At 45.4% G+C, this 16,316-nt stretch overlaps 1 protein-coding gene across 1 annotated transcript in view; it reads right to left on the reverse strand.

Moving 5' to 3' along the window:
• Positions 1-16,316, reverse strand: part of LOC122810590 (sodium channel protein type 8 subunit alpha-like) — an 840,143-nt gene that overhangs the window by 213,714 nt on the left and 610,113 nt on the right. The gene's annotated exons all lie outside the window — the stretch shown is intronic.

A 16,316-nucleotide genomic window follows, 5' to 3' on the forward strand; every position in this document is an offset into this window, starting at 1 on the left:
TGCATGCATATAGCAACATTTTTTAATTTTACAAAATGACTGCTTTGTGATACACTTCAGCTGGACACACTAGACCACAATTTAATATTATTCCATAAAAATTAAAGATCGATGATCTCAAACCAAAAATGCTGAAGAAAGAACTGCACCAAAAGGCACTCTTATAAATGTCAGGCTACAAAACATGTCTATCCAGTGCTGCTATGCCTTTATTATATTTTACACTTCACTGCAAAAATCCAACAGAACACAGCTGAATCACAAAATCTTAAGGCCAAATGCCTGAAATAAAAGAAAAAAAATCACAATATTCCAAACAGAGCACTATCAAAAGACTAAACCATGAATCTGAGTATTACAAGTGTCTTTTGTCTTGAGTTTCTGCAGGAAGCACTCTGCATTCCGAAATTACAGTTACTTGTATTCTCAGATGTTTCACGGTCCCAGCAGTTAGTATGCTACCTGCTTTCAGGTGAACATATACACAGCACTACTCTCCAGGCTGACATCACTACGTGAGCATACTGGACAAGGGCACTATTCGACAGATTATGTTCTTCGGAACTGTGTTTTCATGCTCAAATATGACATTTTTGGGATATTATGCATTTTTTAAGTTTCATAATTTTGTGTTCAGGATTCTGAGATTTACTGAAGTGTGCTGAGGTGTCCATAATGAATGTAGCATTTATTATATGGGCATGCATGTGTGTCTAGCAAATCTCTAAGAATGAAGGCTGGGACTAATGTAAACAATGGATGCACAGTCTGAAAAGGAAAAAACTAGAGAGGGATGTTTCAGTAAGCCAAACAGAATCTTTGTCTTTATATTCTGCAGGCAAAAAAAAAAAACATCCTGGCACCATACCTTTTGCAGTATCTACACATTATCCTTAACTGGTATAGCATGTCTGTTTCCCTGGTTACAGAACATACAAAAAATTATCCAGTATCAACAGCCAGTTAGGAAACATTTGTATGCAGTCATTCATTAATGACTGGAAGGGTTACCTTTCAATGTATGTGCTTTCTATGATTTTCCCTGCTTTTAGGCCTTCATCTCTGCAGCCTTTACACATTTCCCGTAAGGTCTTGATACTGCATTACCATTATAAACAGACTGGTAGAGAGAAAAAAAAAAGCACACACAATCTGATCTTCTCTCCCTAACAAAAAGACCCTCTCCATTTCTTCAGAATCTTTTTTTTCTTACCAAAGTCTGCTGATCTTCAGCCCTTCAGTTTCTCAGGTACCTCATTATTTCCCTTTCTGGTAACACAGAAAATATCACACAGAAATCAAGGGTTTGCTGGACAGACCATCCTCCATTTCCATGGCAACATGATTCAGACATCCCACAATATTTGACACATGTATACTTCTACACGTGCCAATTTCCACCTATAACTAGTCACAAGGCTCCTTGGTAGACATGCATGTCCAGGCCTTCAGGTTGCCTATGTTTCCAAAACTTGATATTCACAAGTGGACCACGATGCTACCATCCTCCCAAGATGAGCAATGTGTTCTCTCACTCTTATGTTCCCAGACTGCTTCTTCCAGATTCTGGGTAGCTACCAGATTCCTGGTCATCACAGTCACAAACAGGACTTCATCGCTCTGCATGAAGGAGCCAACACATTCTTCTACTTCACCTGTTGTGCAGTTCATGATTTTGTAAACATCTCATGCACTGCATTACTCCTATGACAGCTGAAGCCATGACAAATATGAAAAGCAATAGCTCACTCACAAATGAAGAGCACAACTTCCTGTAATAAAAAAAAAAAAAAAAAAGAATTGCACTAACCAGAAGAATTTTTGCAGAGGAAGCCCATTAGACAGCTCCATATAGGGGACAGGGGCCTCAACTTACACACCTCCCTTTTGTATACATTAGCTCCATGGTTGCACAACACTGTGTAAAGGAGAAAATCCACAAACAAAACAAATGCAGTCTCTTGCGCACACACATACAGCAATGATACACCACAGACATGAAAACAAAATGCTTCAATGAAAACTGGTCTAGCTCAGTGACACAAAAGTAAAAAAAAATGATTGACCCCATGTTTGATTAGTCAAATGTTGCTGGAATGGTAAAGGGGGTAGGGGATGGAAGTAAGCAGCTACTGCTTGCCCATCCTGGCAGGGGGCAGTTTGGCTCATTGCACTGATGACACCTACAAAAGAGTGGGTGATCACCCAAAGCAATAAGCCTAGCATGGACATGCTGCCAGTGGTGTTCCGCTTATCCAGGAAACTAGCATAAACCATCACATGCACCACTTGTTAAGCAGTGATTATGGAGCATACTACTACCTACTGGAAGGTGAGTTGAGAGAGTCCAAATAAAGATCACACAAGCCAGCTTCCACAACTGCCTCTCCCCCTCCAAGGATGATAAGCTGATTAGGTTTTTACCCTCACCAAGGAATACATGGCCCACAGGGCTCTTACTCTGTCCAGGGATCAGATGGACTTGCCACTCAGCTCTCCTCTCAATGGCGGAGCCAATTGGGTGTTGGAAGAGGAGCTATCATCCAGACCATGCAAGCCCTATAAGAAAGACAAGCCCCAGGATTCAATAACGCCTACACTAAGTGTACTCTGTTCTGAGTGAACAGACAACACAGACATAACTTACACCTTCTTCCGCCTAATTTTAGTTTTCCTACTGATATTCTTGCAGCTCTAAATATGGACAGGGATTCACAAAGGTTACCACAAAGTGCAGACTACATGCACACTTAGTGTAATCTTTCCAAGTGACTAGAAAGCACAAAAATGTGCTAAGAATTTTATTGACTACATATTGTGTATACTTAGTGTAGGCTTTACTGAATTTTCCACAAAGAAAGAAAAAAAAAGTAGCTTTGAAGCTTGAAGGAAAAATAACAAGAAGGAAACAAACAATCGGGAATACAGAGCATGAACAAATTTCTCTCAATAACTAGCACACTGACCATGCACAAATAGTTGCCTACTGGCTAAGCTTCAAATATCATTACGGACTGATATAGCTCAACTAGTAATATATTTTCATGGTCGTCAAAGCTAGTCTTCTGGTCACCTAAAGTATATGGCTCAATCAGATTATCAGACTGCATTCTGGGTAACAATGACTCATGGCAATACAAAATATCTGTTAAAATATTGTTCTGTACTGTACTGGCATCCTGTTTAGGACTAGTCTCATGGATAACACCCACTACCTAACAAAACAGGCTACAACTAACCCATGAGACTGAATACAACAAAGCATGTATTAAAAAATGAAAGCATAAACGAATATTCCATGAAGAAGCTTCTGTGGTAACTGGGGATTTTAAGAGTGAAGATTAAAAGGTGTGTTGTCATGGAAACTTGAAAAAGTACAGTTGTGTACACTTACCATAAATGGAGATGTTCGAGTGTATTCACTGTTGCAGTCATTACATTTGGGTAATCCTGCTGGCAGGTTGCCCTCATCCCGCCTGAATTCCAAAGTCTTGAGTTCTGTGTCGGCTGCTGTCACCCCTTCCCTGACACATATATATATATATATATATATATATATATATATATATATATATATATATATATATATATATGTATATTAAGAAGTTATGTCTCACCATAACGTTCCATGTTAGTTGTCTTCTTCTCGCCTTCTTTCTTGCTGGATGGGGTCGAGCCGATCCTCGGCCCACTGCCTATACTCTAGCTCGAGAGCTATTTTTACCGGCTCGAGGCAGCCCTATATCCCACAATACCATGCGCTAACTCCCCAGATCTCGTTTGGAAGCTCAGACATAGTATAAAACGTAATATTATAATAATAATATTATAATCCTTTTTTTAACGAGTACAGGTTACCTGCTAGTAACACTAAGGATACCATGAAAGACGCAACATATTGTATCTCCAGAAATGGAAGGACTCAAAACCTCGAGTCTATCCAGGCTAGGGGGCAGGAGGGAGGGACGCAAGAAAGAAGGCGAGAAGAAGACAACTACCATGCAACGTTATGGTAAGACATAACTTCTTAATGTTAAGTTGTCATTCTCGCCTTCATTCTTGCTGGATGGGACAGCGTCCCTAGCATCTTAGTCCTGGGTGGCTCAATGGAAAGTACAGTTGTGTACACCTACCATAAATGTAGATGTTCGAGTGTCTTCACTGTTGCAGTCATAACTGTAGGGTGCTCCTGCCAGCAGGCAGCCCGAGGTCGGCCAGAATCCCAAAGTCTGGGTCCGGCGTCGGCTGTACAATCCAGTACCCTGACGTCAGTACGCTCTGGTACATAACCCTCAGCTGACGCCATCTTCTCCAGCCTTTCTTGCCCTAGATGTCAGAAGTCCCCAATAAATCATAAATGAATCCCACTAGGAAACACAAATACACCACAAAAAAGAGAAAAAGAGGGGATAGGAGGGAGGGAAACACCGACTGCAACAGTGAAGACACTCGAACATCTACATTTATGGTAGGTGTACACAACTGTACTATGTTCATCGTGTTTCACTGTTGCAGTCATAACTGTAGGGTAGAATCCCAAAGCAGTGAAAAAAGGGGGGAGGTTTAGACAGACGAAGGGGCAGCAAGAAGACCCTGCAAAACAGCAGAGGCAAAGCCTGCCCTGGTTTTAGAATACAAAGGGAGATTGTAGTGCTTGGAAAATGTATGCACAGAACTCCAAGTGGCAGCTTCCAAGATATCCTTGGTAGGAACTCCCCAGAGAAAAGCTGTAGAAGTAGCAGCTGCTCTAGTAGAATGACTGCTCACAGTACCTGGAAATTGTTTCCCATGATGAGTGTAACAAAATCTTATTCTATAAGAAATCCATTTGGAAATAGTTTGTTTGGAAATAGCCTTTCCAAGAGAACTGGAGGCAAAAGAAACAAACAATTGGTTAGATTTTCTGAACTCTTTAGTCTTGTCCAAATAAAATCGTAACTGTCTGTGCACGTCCAAGGAATGCAAAATCCTTTCCCCTTTATTCTGAGGATTAGGAAAGAAGGTAGGAAGGTGAATTGTTTGATTCAAAGCCACTTTCGAAATCACCTTGGGCATGAAAGTAGGATTGGTCCTCAAAGATACTCTGTCCTGGTGGAAAATAAGGTATGGTTCCACAGCCATGAGAGCTTGCAACTCTGAGACCCTTCTGGCAGAAGTCAAAGCTAACAAAAGAACTGTCTTCCAAGATAAAAACTTAATATCTGAAGATGCAGCAGGCTCAAAAGGAGGCAAAGTAAGTTTTTCTAAAACATAATTAAGATCCCAAGCAGGAACAGGAGGGGTTCTGGGAGGCCTTAAATTCTTAGCCCCTCTCAAGAATTGTCTCACCAAAGGATGAGAAAAAACAGGGGGGTCAGTATTGAAATGAGCAGAAATAGCAGAAGCATGAATCTTAATGGAAGAAAAGGAAAGTCCATTAGACAAAAGATTCGAAAGGTAAAGCAAAATAGAAGAGAGATCAGGTACCAGAGGGTCCAAGCCTCGGTCCTGCATCCAAATGCAAAATCTCTTCCATTTAGAGGCATAGGATTTCCTAGTGCTAGGTCGTCTAGCTTCCAAAAGAACATTCAAAACTTGTTTGGGAAGGTTAGAAGAGATCAAATTCCTTTGAAGAGCCAAGCTGCCAGACAAAGGGTCTTGAGGTTGGAATGTAGCAACCGACCCTGATGCTGGGACAGAAGAGAAGGGTTCAGAGGGAGAATCCAAGGAGGCTCCAAGAACAGGTGCTTTAAAGTTGGATACCAAAACTGTCGAGGCCAATTTGGAGCAATCAAGATGAGGAACTTGGGCTTGTGCTGCTTTATCTTTAGTAAAATCCGAGGAAGAAGAGGAAGAGGAGGGAAGGCATATCCCGAAAGGTTTCTCCAGCTGAAGGACAGGGCATCCACTTTCCAAGCTGTTTTGTGGAATGACCTGGTGCAAAAGAGAGGCAGCTGATGATTGAGATGGGATGCAAACAGATCTATCTGGGGGCATCCCCAAACTGCAGTAATCCTGTTGAATAAGTTGGTGTCTAGCATCCATTCGTGAGGATCTAAAATGTTCCTGCTCAGGCTGTCCGCTAAGAGATTCTGTTCTCCTGGTATGAATTGGGCCTGGAGATGTAGATTCAGATTTAGAGCTGTGTCCCATAAAGCCATAGCTAGTCTGCAAAGGGGGTACGAATGAGAACCCCCCTGCTTGTTTATGTACCACATGACTGTGGTGTTGTCTGTGCAAATCAAAAGAGGTCCTGGATGCAAAAGGTTCTTGAAGGCTAGAAGAGCATTTTGAACTGCCAACATTTCCTTCAGAGTGATGTGCCAGTGAAGATGATCCTTTGTCCAGGTTCCCTGCTGGCAATTGCCTAGAAAATGTGCTCCCCAAGCATAATCCGAGGCGTCCGTGGTTATGATTTGAGAAGGTTGTGGAAGACGGAAAGGCTTTCCTTCGTTTAACGCACACACCCTGGACCACCAAAGGAACTCCTTCTGGAGGCAGGGGATCAGAGGAATCAGAGTGTCCAGATCGTGGTAATGCTGCGACCATACACTTTTCAGATACCATTGAAGCTTTCTCATATGAAGCCTTGCATTTGGAATCAACAGAATGCAGGAAGCCATGTAGCCCAGTGCCTGCAGGAATTTCCTTGCAGTGAGCTGAGGTAGAGTTGCCAAAGTTTTGAAAATTGAAGCCAGCTGTATTTGTTTTTCTGTAGTGAGGAAGGCCCTTTGTAAGGTTGTATTTAAGAGGGCTCCCAGAAATACCATTTGTTGAGAAGGGATCAAATGTGACTTTTTTGTGTTCACTGAAAACCCCAGTAGGAGGAGAAGACATTGAACAAAATCCAGATGTTGAAGTAAAAGATCCTTGCTGTCTGCCTGAATAAGGCAGTCGTCCAAATAGGGGTAAATCTGAATCCCCTGGAGTCTGCAATAAGCCACTACTGGTGCCAGGCACTTGGTAAAGACTCTGGGCACAGTAGATAAACCAAAGGGCAGCACAGAGAATTGAAAGTGTCTCGAACCTGCCTTGAACCTGAGGAATTTCCTGCGTTCCTGCCTGATGGGAATGTGTAAATAAGCTTCCTTTAGATCCAATGTCACCATCCAGGCGTCCTGAGAGAGAGCATTGGAATCAGCTGCTGCAGAGTAAGCATCTTGAATTTTGGAATCTCCAAAAAGGTGTTTAAAACAGAAAGGTCCAGAATAGGTCTCCATGAGCTTTGCTTTCTTGGAACCAGAAACAGTCTTGAATATAAACCTTTTCCCATCTCTGAGAGTGGAACAGGCTCTATGGCTCTTATGGCCAGAAGAGCATCCACTTGATTTAAGGCCTCTGACCATTGATGTTTTGGCAGATCTGGCCAACCGAAAGCCTTTAGCAAGGTATGAAAGTGGAATTTGTAGCCTTTTAAAATCACGTCCAATACCCATTTGTCCTGGGTAATATGAGTCCAATTTCTGTAAAAAAGAGAAAGCTTTCCTCCGAGAGGGGCATCCAGGTAAAGAGGTCCTGTAGCCCAACCGAGAGTCATTGAGTTTGCTTCCTTTGAGATTGGGATCTGTCTTCTCCCCTTCTAGGTGAAGAAGCAGTCCATTGTCTCGATCTGTAGGAGGCCTGAGCTTGGCCACGACCTCTGGAGCGTCTATATCTTCCCCTTTGAGGCCTGTCAGACGTGGGAAAGGACCAATTTTTGGAGGGCCAATTCCTGGAAAATCTAGGAGGCTGAACTTGCAAGAAATCTTTCACAGTTTGCATAGATTTTGCCTTTTCTTCCATCTTTTTAATAACCTCCTCAGCCTTAGATCCAAAAAGAACATCATGCTGAAGAGGGGCATCTAATAATTTAGCCTTAACCTGTTCAGATAAACTTTGCTCACGAAGCCAAGCATGTCTCCTGATAACAGTACCAGAGGCTGCGGCCCTGCAAGAAGCATCCAAAGCATCAAAACCACAATGCAAGCTATGTTTGTTCAGTTGTTCAGTTGCATGCAATACATCCTGTAGTTCCTTATCTTCTGCACATGCAGGAAGGGAGGCAAGCTTTTGCTTTAAAACAGACAAAAGAAATTGCTGATATTTAAACATATGAAACTGGCAATTTAAAGCCCTAACAGAAAGGGTAGCAGAAGTATATACCTTTTTACCCCACCTGTCTAAGGCACGAGAATCCTTCTCAGAAGGAATAGGATTCTTAGAAGAAGCAACTTTAGCAGCCTTAGAGCCCTGAGATATAGTTTCAGGATCTGCAGAAGGATTCTTAAACAGGAACAAATGAGACTCAGGAACCCTATAAAACCTATCAGGCTTAGAGGGAGCAGGAGGCATGGAGTCAGGATTCAAATTAGCCTCGGAAAAAGCATCATCCACAATGTCAAGAACAGGAGGGATAGCCAAAGGCCTATGTTGAGGAAGAAGAAGGAATTCTCTAAGCCTCTTCTTGAAGGCAGAATAATCCTGACCTTCCCAATGAAAATGTTCCCTCATCTCATGTAAGGTTTCCCCAAAAGAAAAATCTTCAGGCGGAGAGGCAGAGGGCAAGGAGTCCTCAGCATCCGAATCCTCATAAGGAGGAAAAGAATATTCCTGATCAGAGGAAGAGACAGAAGATATAGAAGCCTGGTCAGAGGAATCCATAGGAACATCCTGTCGAGGCCTTTTCTCAGGGGGCGGGTGAGAACCCCTAATCATAGTAAGCAAATCTTCAGCCATCCTTAACAATTGCTTCTGTGTCCTGGGAGTAGATTCAGAAGTAGCTTGAGCAGGAGCTTTGGACTTAACAGAGTCTTTGTCTTTGCCTTTGAAATAGTGATGTGAGTAGGCCTGAATACCCCCTCAGAAGCCGGTACCTGCACAGCGGTTCCGGACCCATCCGAGGGAGCGACGTCCGAAGGTCCTGCAGCAGATAAAATAGAAGGCCTTGATGGCTCCCCATGGGAGTCCGTATCGGCCATCGGTTCAGAAGTGGCGGACGACAGGGGCTGCAAAAGCTCCTCACTGACGATAGCCGAACCGGACGCTGGCTCCAGCTGCAACGAGTCCTGTTTGGACCTCGGAGGCCTGTCCTTGTCTTTGCGCTTCTTTTGAATTCCGGTAGTATCCGACGACATTCTATAATTGAAGCGTCTGCCAAAGTAATTCAGAGCCCAGTCATACCTGCGTTTGATAGTACGAGAATTAAACCTGGCACAGAACCGACAACAAGAAACGTCGTGGTTAGGGCCTAAGCAAGGTAGACAGTAAGAGTGGAAATCTTTATGAGGTATTTGTTTCCCACACGAAATACAATTAACTTTTTCTGACATTGGAGGAACAAGAAAAAGATTCCCCAACGGGGTACTTAGCTTTGAGAAGAGAAGTAAGAACTTTGGACCGACAACAACCAAAAACGCTGTTCGAAAATCGCCAACCAACGACTTGCGAGCTGCTTTCCACCGCACGGCAAGAAAGACTAGAGAAGATGGCGTCGGTTGAGGGTTATGTACCAGAGCGTACTGACGTCAGGGTACTGGATTCTAGAGCCGACGCCGGACCCAGACTTTGGGATTCTGGCCGACCTCGGGCTGCCTGCCGGCAGGAGCACCCTACAGTTATGACTGCAACAGTGAAACACGATGAACATCAGACTCCTGAGAACAGTGGAACCAAAATCAGCTCTATTTCTGGAGGCTAGATCAAGCTTGTAATGGGCAATAAAGGTATGTTTGGATGCCCATGTAGCTGCTGCACAAATAGCATCTAGTGGTAACCTTGCTTGAAAAGCCGTTGAAGTTGATAGTGCCCTGGTTGAATGAGCTTTAGGCCTAGAGGGTAGTTGCCTGTGTCTCAACTCATAGATCAAGGTAATAATAGATGTCAGCCATCTGGAAAGAGTAACTTTCGATACTGGAAGCCCTTTCTTGCCTGCAGCATAAGAGAGGAAGAGCAGGTCTGACTTTCTGAATTGTTTTGTCCTGTCTAGGTAATACCGTAATTGGCGATGAACATCTAATGAATGTAATTTTTGTTCAGCCCTGTTGGTATAGTCTGGGAAAAAGACGGGCAAATCAATGGAGTGGTTTAGATTTGCTTCTGATAACACTTTTGGTAGGAAGGGTGGGTTTGTTCTGAGAGTTACCCTATCTTTATGAAAAACCAAATAGGGAGGATGGACAGACAAGGCTTGAAGTTCCGATACCCTTCTGGCAGATGTTATAGCTACTAAAAACAGCGTTTTCCAAGAAAGAAGTTTGAGGGAGCAAGAAGCTGCCAGTTCAAAAGGGGGTAGAATTAGTGAAGTTAGAACTAAATTCAAATCCCATTGTGGGGGTGGATCTTTAACTGGAGATCTGAGCAACAAAATGCCCTTGAAAAAGGCTTTACAGAGTTTGTGGGGCATAATATTTGCTTCTGAGAGTCCAACATGAAAATTAGCAATGGCCGCTAATTGTACCCTGATAGTGGCCGATGATGACCCTGAATGAAAAAGCTCCGCCAGAAAGTCTAGAACCTCATGAATGGGTGCATGGAAAGGATCTAGTTTGTGCCCAGTGTGAAAAATGCTTCCATTTACTCGCATAAGTCTTCCTAGTACTGGACTTATGGGAAGCCAGAATGATATCACGAACAGGGGGAGAAATAAAGGGAAGCCTGGCTATGGCTGGAAGTGGAGCAACCAAGCTGCGAGGTTGATGGAATCTAGAGACTGATGCAGCTTGCCCTTGAGGTGGGTCAACAGATCCGGAAGGGGTTCCAGATGCCAAGGCTGTTCCAGTAGTTATTTGTGCAGGAACGGGAACCAAACTTGTCGAGGCCAAAATGGGGCAATGAGGATCATTTTGGATCTCAATGCGGTTGCTTTCTGAATTAGTTGCGGGATCAATGGAAAGGGAGGAAAGGCATAAAGAAGACCCCGGGGCCAAACGTGAACAAGAGCGTTTCTGAGGGGCTGGCCTGGTAGAGGGAAAAGTGTGAAGAAGTCGAGGCACTTGCTGTTTTGCGGAGTTGTGAAAAGGTCGCAGCAAGGCTGGCCCCACTTCCGAAAAATTCCGTCTACTACCACTTGATTTAGAGACCACTCGTGAGGCATGAGGATAGTTCTGCTCAATCTGTCTGCTATGATGTTGGACTTCCCGGGGATGTGCGTTGCTATCAGAAACCGTTAAGATGAAATCGCCCATTGCCAAAGTCTGAGTGCTTCTCGACAGAGGGGGTAGGACCTTGTTCTGCCCTGCTTGTTTATGTACCACACCACAGAAATATTGTCCGTTTGAATTGCTATAGTCCCCGTGGGAAGAGAGCTCTGAAGGGCCTGCAACGTCAAAAGCACCGCCCTCATCTCCAGGACATTTATGTGCAGGTGGCATTCTGACTGCTGCCAAGTGCCCTGGACTGTCCTGCCCTGATAATGCCCCCCCCACCCGGTCAGGGAGGCATCCGTTGTGACAGTGGCAACTGGAGGGGGGAGAACAAAGGGTCTGACCTGAAAAAGCTGAGGGGAAACCATCCACCAGGAGAGATGTTTCTTGCAAGATGGTGTTATCAAAATGTTGTGGGTCATTGGCAGCTGCTGAAAGGACCACTGAGAAAACAGCATCCACTGAAGGAGTCTCATGTGGAAGCGGGCTAATGGAAGTAGAAGAATCGCCGCTGCCATGAGGCCCAACACTTTCAATACTAGCTTGACTTGGACTTTGCTGGGCTGAAACAGGAGCTGAACATTCCGCCTTATGTCTGTCACTCTCTGAGGTGGCAATGTTGCAGACATTTCTGTGGTGTTTAATACGGAGCCTATAAAGTTTATACATTGACAAGGAGGACTTTGCAAAATTTATAGAAATACCCAGGCTGTTGCAAAGATGGATAGTATAATCCCTGGCCATTACGAGATCCTGTTTGGTGGTAGCGGAAATGAGTCAGTCGTCTAAGTATGGAAACACCTGGAATCCTTTTTGTCTCAAGTGAGCCGTGACCACTGCCAAACATTTGGTGAACACCCGGGGGGCTGTGGTGAGACCAAAGGGCAGGGCCCTGAATTGAAAATGACTGATTCCCAGCCGGAAGCGGAGAAACCTCCTGGAGCTCCTGTGTATTTTTATGTGGTAGTACGCGTCCTGGAGGTCTAACGAGCACATCCAGTTGTCTCTGCCCAAAAAGGGTAGAATGGACTGCAGTGTTACCATCCGAAATTTTGTCTTTAATACATAGTTGTTTAACCTGCTGAGGTCCAAAATGGGTCTCCAATCTCCTGTCTTTTTTGGTACCAAAAAGAATCTGGAGTAGATTCCGGATCCTAGCTGATCTGCTGGGACTGCCTGGATGACGCTTTTGTTTAACAGCTTTTTTATTTCTAGCTGAGCCTGACCCCTTTGTGCGGGTGGTACGTCTGGTAGGAGTTTTGGCGGTTGTACCGGAGGGAAAGTGAGAGGAATTTTGTAACCCTCGGATATGATCTTCTGTAACCATGTGTCTTGAGTGATGGATTGCCAGTCTTCCGGGTACAGAGATAATCTTCCCCAGACGGCCTCCGAAGGCGGACAGTCGGGCAGCTTCTCAGGGATGCTGAAAGGGTTGGTCAGGGAAAGATTCCCTGGAACACTGGTTTTGTGGACCCCCGCTGACCCTGGGGCGATGTCTGTTATTATTCCCCCCTCTGCCTCTAGGGGGAAATTCACCACGTGTGGCAGGCGCGACTCGACTCCCTTGCGGAACCACATCTTTCCACCCCTCTGTCCTTTAGGATAAGGTCTAGAAGGCGTGGAAAAATGGACTCCCATGGCAGAGAGAGTCTTACCATCTTGCTCGCATCTGGTGAGGGTATTCTTCACCTGAGGCCCGAACAATTCCGAACCGTCAAAGGGGGTGTTGGTGAAGGACACCTTGAAGGGGTCGGCAAAGTTACAGAGTCGCATCCAAGCATGGCGTCTCAAAGCAACGCCTGTGCCAGCGGCCCTACTCGCTCCATCGGCTGCATAAGAGATTAGCTGCATGGAGGAGTTAACAATGGAGTTCAGGGTAGCCAGCTGAGAGTTGATTTTGTCCTTAAACCCCGCAGCAGAAGGATCCTGTACCATTTCACCCAGCTCTGTGAGCAAGTCTCTTTGAAGGCGGGTGAAATTACATAAATAGTTCAGCGATCGCATAGAAAATGTCGCTGAAGCAAAGGTCCGCTTTCCGTACCTGTCCATGATTCTGGACTCTTTGTTAGGAGGATGAACAGGTACAGAAGGATCAGCTAATTCCTTCTTAGTGGCTGCTGCTACCACCATAGCATCAACTGAAACACCTTTGGTGAGAAAGGATTTATCATCTGGTGCAGAAATAAATTTAGAAGGCCTCCTAGGGGTAGGTTCCATTGAATCAGGAGCTGCCCACGCCTTTCTAGCCACTACCTCCATTAGTGGGTCGAAAGGGGGAGACACCCGGGAGGTGGAAGGGCGAGATCCAAAGGCGTCAACGTAAACCGACTCGTCCTCAGAAGGTTTGAGAGTGGACCAATTTCCCCTCTGTGTTACGATCTCCAGGATGTATGAAAAGGAGACATCCTCAGAGGGGGATCTGGGGGAACCCTCCGACTCATCCAAGTCGGTGTTTGACGTGACAGACTCGGGGGAGTCTATGTGCTTCCTCTTGCACTTTCTTTTCCTCAGGGGTTCCCCTGAAACCTCAGGAAAACCCTCGGAAGAGGAGGAGACACCCAAAGTGGGTACCTTACACTTTGAATCTCTGCTGTCGGGTATAGGAGGGTGGCCAGAGACCGTAACAGGCACTACAGAGGGAGGAGCCGCAGAACTTAACCTTGGAGTGGACACTGGGTCCAACCACACTCCTCATCACCTCAAAGGCTCCCGTTTCAGACACCAAAGGTAGCCCCGGCTCCGAAGAGACCAGAACCGCCCCCAGAACCGACAGAGAAGGCTCCAAGAATGATGTCAGGGCCGAACTAACCAGAGCCGAAGCTCCGAGAGGGAGAGCGGGGTCAGACAAGGGTCTGATGCCACTCGTCCCCTCGGAGCCGACAATGGAGTCCCAGCGCCCGGACCTCTCCATGGAAGGAACCAATAAAGAGGTCGGAGCCAACGACACCGGAGCCGAAGGAGGGGGTATCGGCTCCAACGTGGGCAAGGTCACGGTTCCGACGAACTCCGGCTCCGAACTCGAGAGATGAGTCAGAGGAGGAATGGATAACTGTATCGAAGGAGCCACAGTCTGGTGAGATGGGCTCTGAAGCATTTGGGCCAGCGCGTGAGATTTTGAGTCTACTAACCACCCTCTCGATGTCGTGATCGGAGAGCCTGGAAGACCTCGATGAACGAGTCCTATGACTCCACTCCGATAGAAGGGGGGACCTCGGAGCCGATCTGACGGACTCTAAAGAAGGGGACCTAGAGCGCTTGCCCGCTGGGGTCGGCTCTGATGATGGTTTCGAAGTGGAACCCACTTTGCTCTCCTCGGAGCCAGCCGGAACAGAGGTCGGAGCAGTCTCGACAACACCAGCCCTCGGCTCAGAAGCTGGAGCCGAGGGTTTGTCGGTTTTTGATGACTTCCCCGAGCCAGACTTGGATAGGGAGTCATCAGGCTTTAACAAGCCCCTTAGAATAAGCTTGTTACGCCTTTCCTGCAGGACTCTTGAACTAAATCCGTGACAAATGGAACACGAGTCCTGCAGGTGTAAAGGCCCCAAGCAATAGACACAAGAAGTGTGACCGTCTGTCAGAGACATTTTCTGACAGCACAAGTCACACTTCTTGAATCCCGAGACCTTAACGTCTTTGAACATTGCCCTAAGACAGTCACTCAATCAGCACACACACTCACTCACTTACACACAAGGGGGAGATGAGGGGGCTGACTAAAACAACAACACACACACACACACACACACACACACACACACACACACACACACACACACACACACACACACAGAGGTGAGTAAACAGAAAAACTAAAGCCTGTAGGCCTGATTATAAAAGTTAACTACTGGGTTGGGTAGGGCTTATGAAAACAAACACTATTAAGTATAATATCGATAGGGAACAAAAGTAGGGAAAATAACCTAATAACTACCTCAAAAAATTAGAAACTTGTTGAAAAAATCCTTTACTGACCTGAGCCGGTAAAAAAGGCAACCTCGCAGCGAAGCGGCAAACGAGATCTGGGGAGTTAGCGCATGGTATTGTGGGATATAGGGCTGCCTCGAGCCAGTAAAAATAGCTCTCGAGCTATAGTATAGGCTGAGTCGAAGCCGAGGATCGGCTCCGAACCCATCCAGCAAGAATGAAGGCGAGAATGACAACTTAATAGATATATATATATATATATATATATATATATATATCAATAAATGCACCAATATAAATTTTACCTTCATCTATAAGCAAATACACCACACAGGTTGTATAAATCAGAGAAGGAAAGATAAGATTCAAAGAAAAAAGGGGGATGGCGCGTGGGTAACCTGGACTGCAACAGTGAATACACTCGAACATCTACATTTATGGTAAGTGTACACAACTGTACTATGTTCTTCGTGTTTCACTGTTGCAGTCATTACATTTGGGTAGAGTCCCAAAGCTATGGTTGGGAGGCTGGAGCTAAACAGCATTAGGAGCGGCTATGAGGCCCTGCAGAACTGCAGTGGCAAAGCCTGCCCTGGATTTAGAGTAGAGTGGCAGATGATAATGCTTTGTAAAGGTGTGCACTGAACTCCAAGTAGCTGCCTCTAAAATGTCTCTGGTTGGTACTCCCCTGAGAAAGGCTGCTGAAGTGCCTGCAGCTCTAGTGGAATGTGGCCTAATGCCCTTAGGCACTGGCTTGCCATGGTGTAAATAGCAAAAACGAGTGCAGTGGCCTATCCACTTAGAAATAGTCTGCTTTGAGATGGGCTTTCCTTGTGATCCTGCAGCCTATGCCACTAGTAATTGCTCGGTCTTCCTGAAAGCTTTGGTTCTGTCCAAGTAGAATCTAAGCTGTCTGTGTACGTCCAAAGAGTGCAGAATTCTCTCCCCCTTGTTCTGTGGATTTGGATAAAAAGTTGGCAGATGAATAGTTTGGTTAAGAGCCACACTGGACACCACTTTAGGCATAAATGTTGGGTTTGTTCTCAGAGAGACCCTGTCTGGACAAAAAATGATAGAAGTTTCCACAGCCATGAGCGCCTGTAGCTCTGAAACTCGTCTTGCAGAAGTAATTGCTAGAAGCAGAGCCGTTTTCCAAGATAAAACCTTTATATCAAGCATAGCAGCTGGCTCAAAAGGAGACAGGGTGAGCTTTTCCAAGACATAGCTGAGATCCCATGCAGGTATTGGTGATCTCCTTGGAGGCCTTAAAGTTTTGGTTCCTCTGAGGTACTG

The sequence above is a fragment of the Protopterus annectens genome, chromosome 9.part0, assembly GCF_019279795.1.
Source record: "Protopterus annectens isolate FY-2018-M chromosome 9.part0, PAN1.0, whole genome shotgun sequence".
NCBI classification, from domain to species: domain Eukaryota; kingdom Metazoa; phylum Chordata; order Ceratodontiformes; family Protopteridae; genus Protopterus; species Protopterus annectens.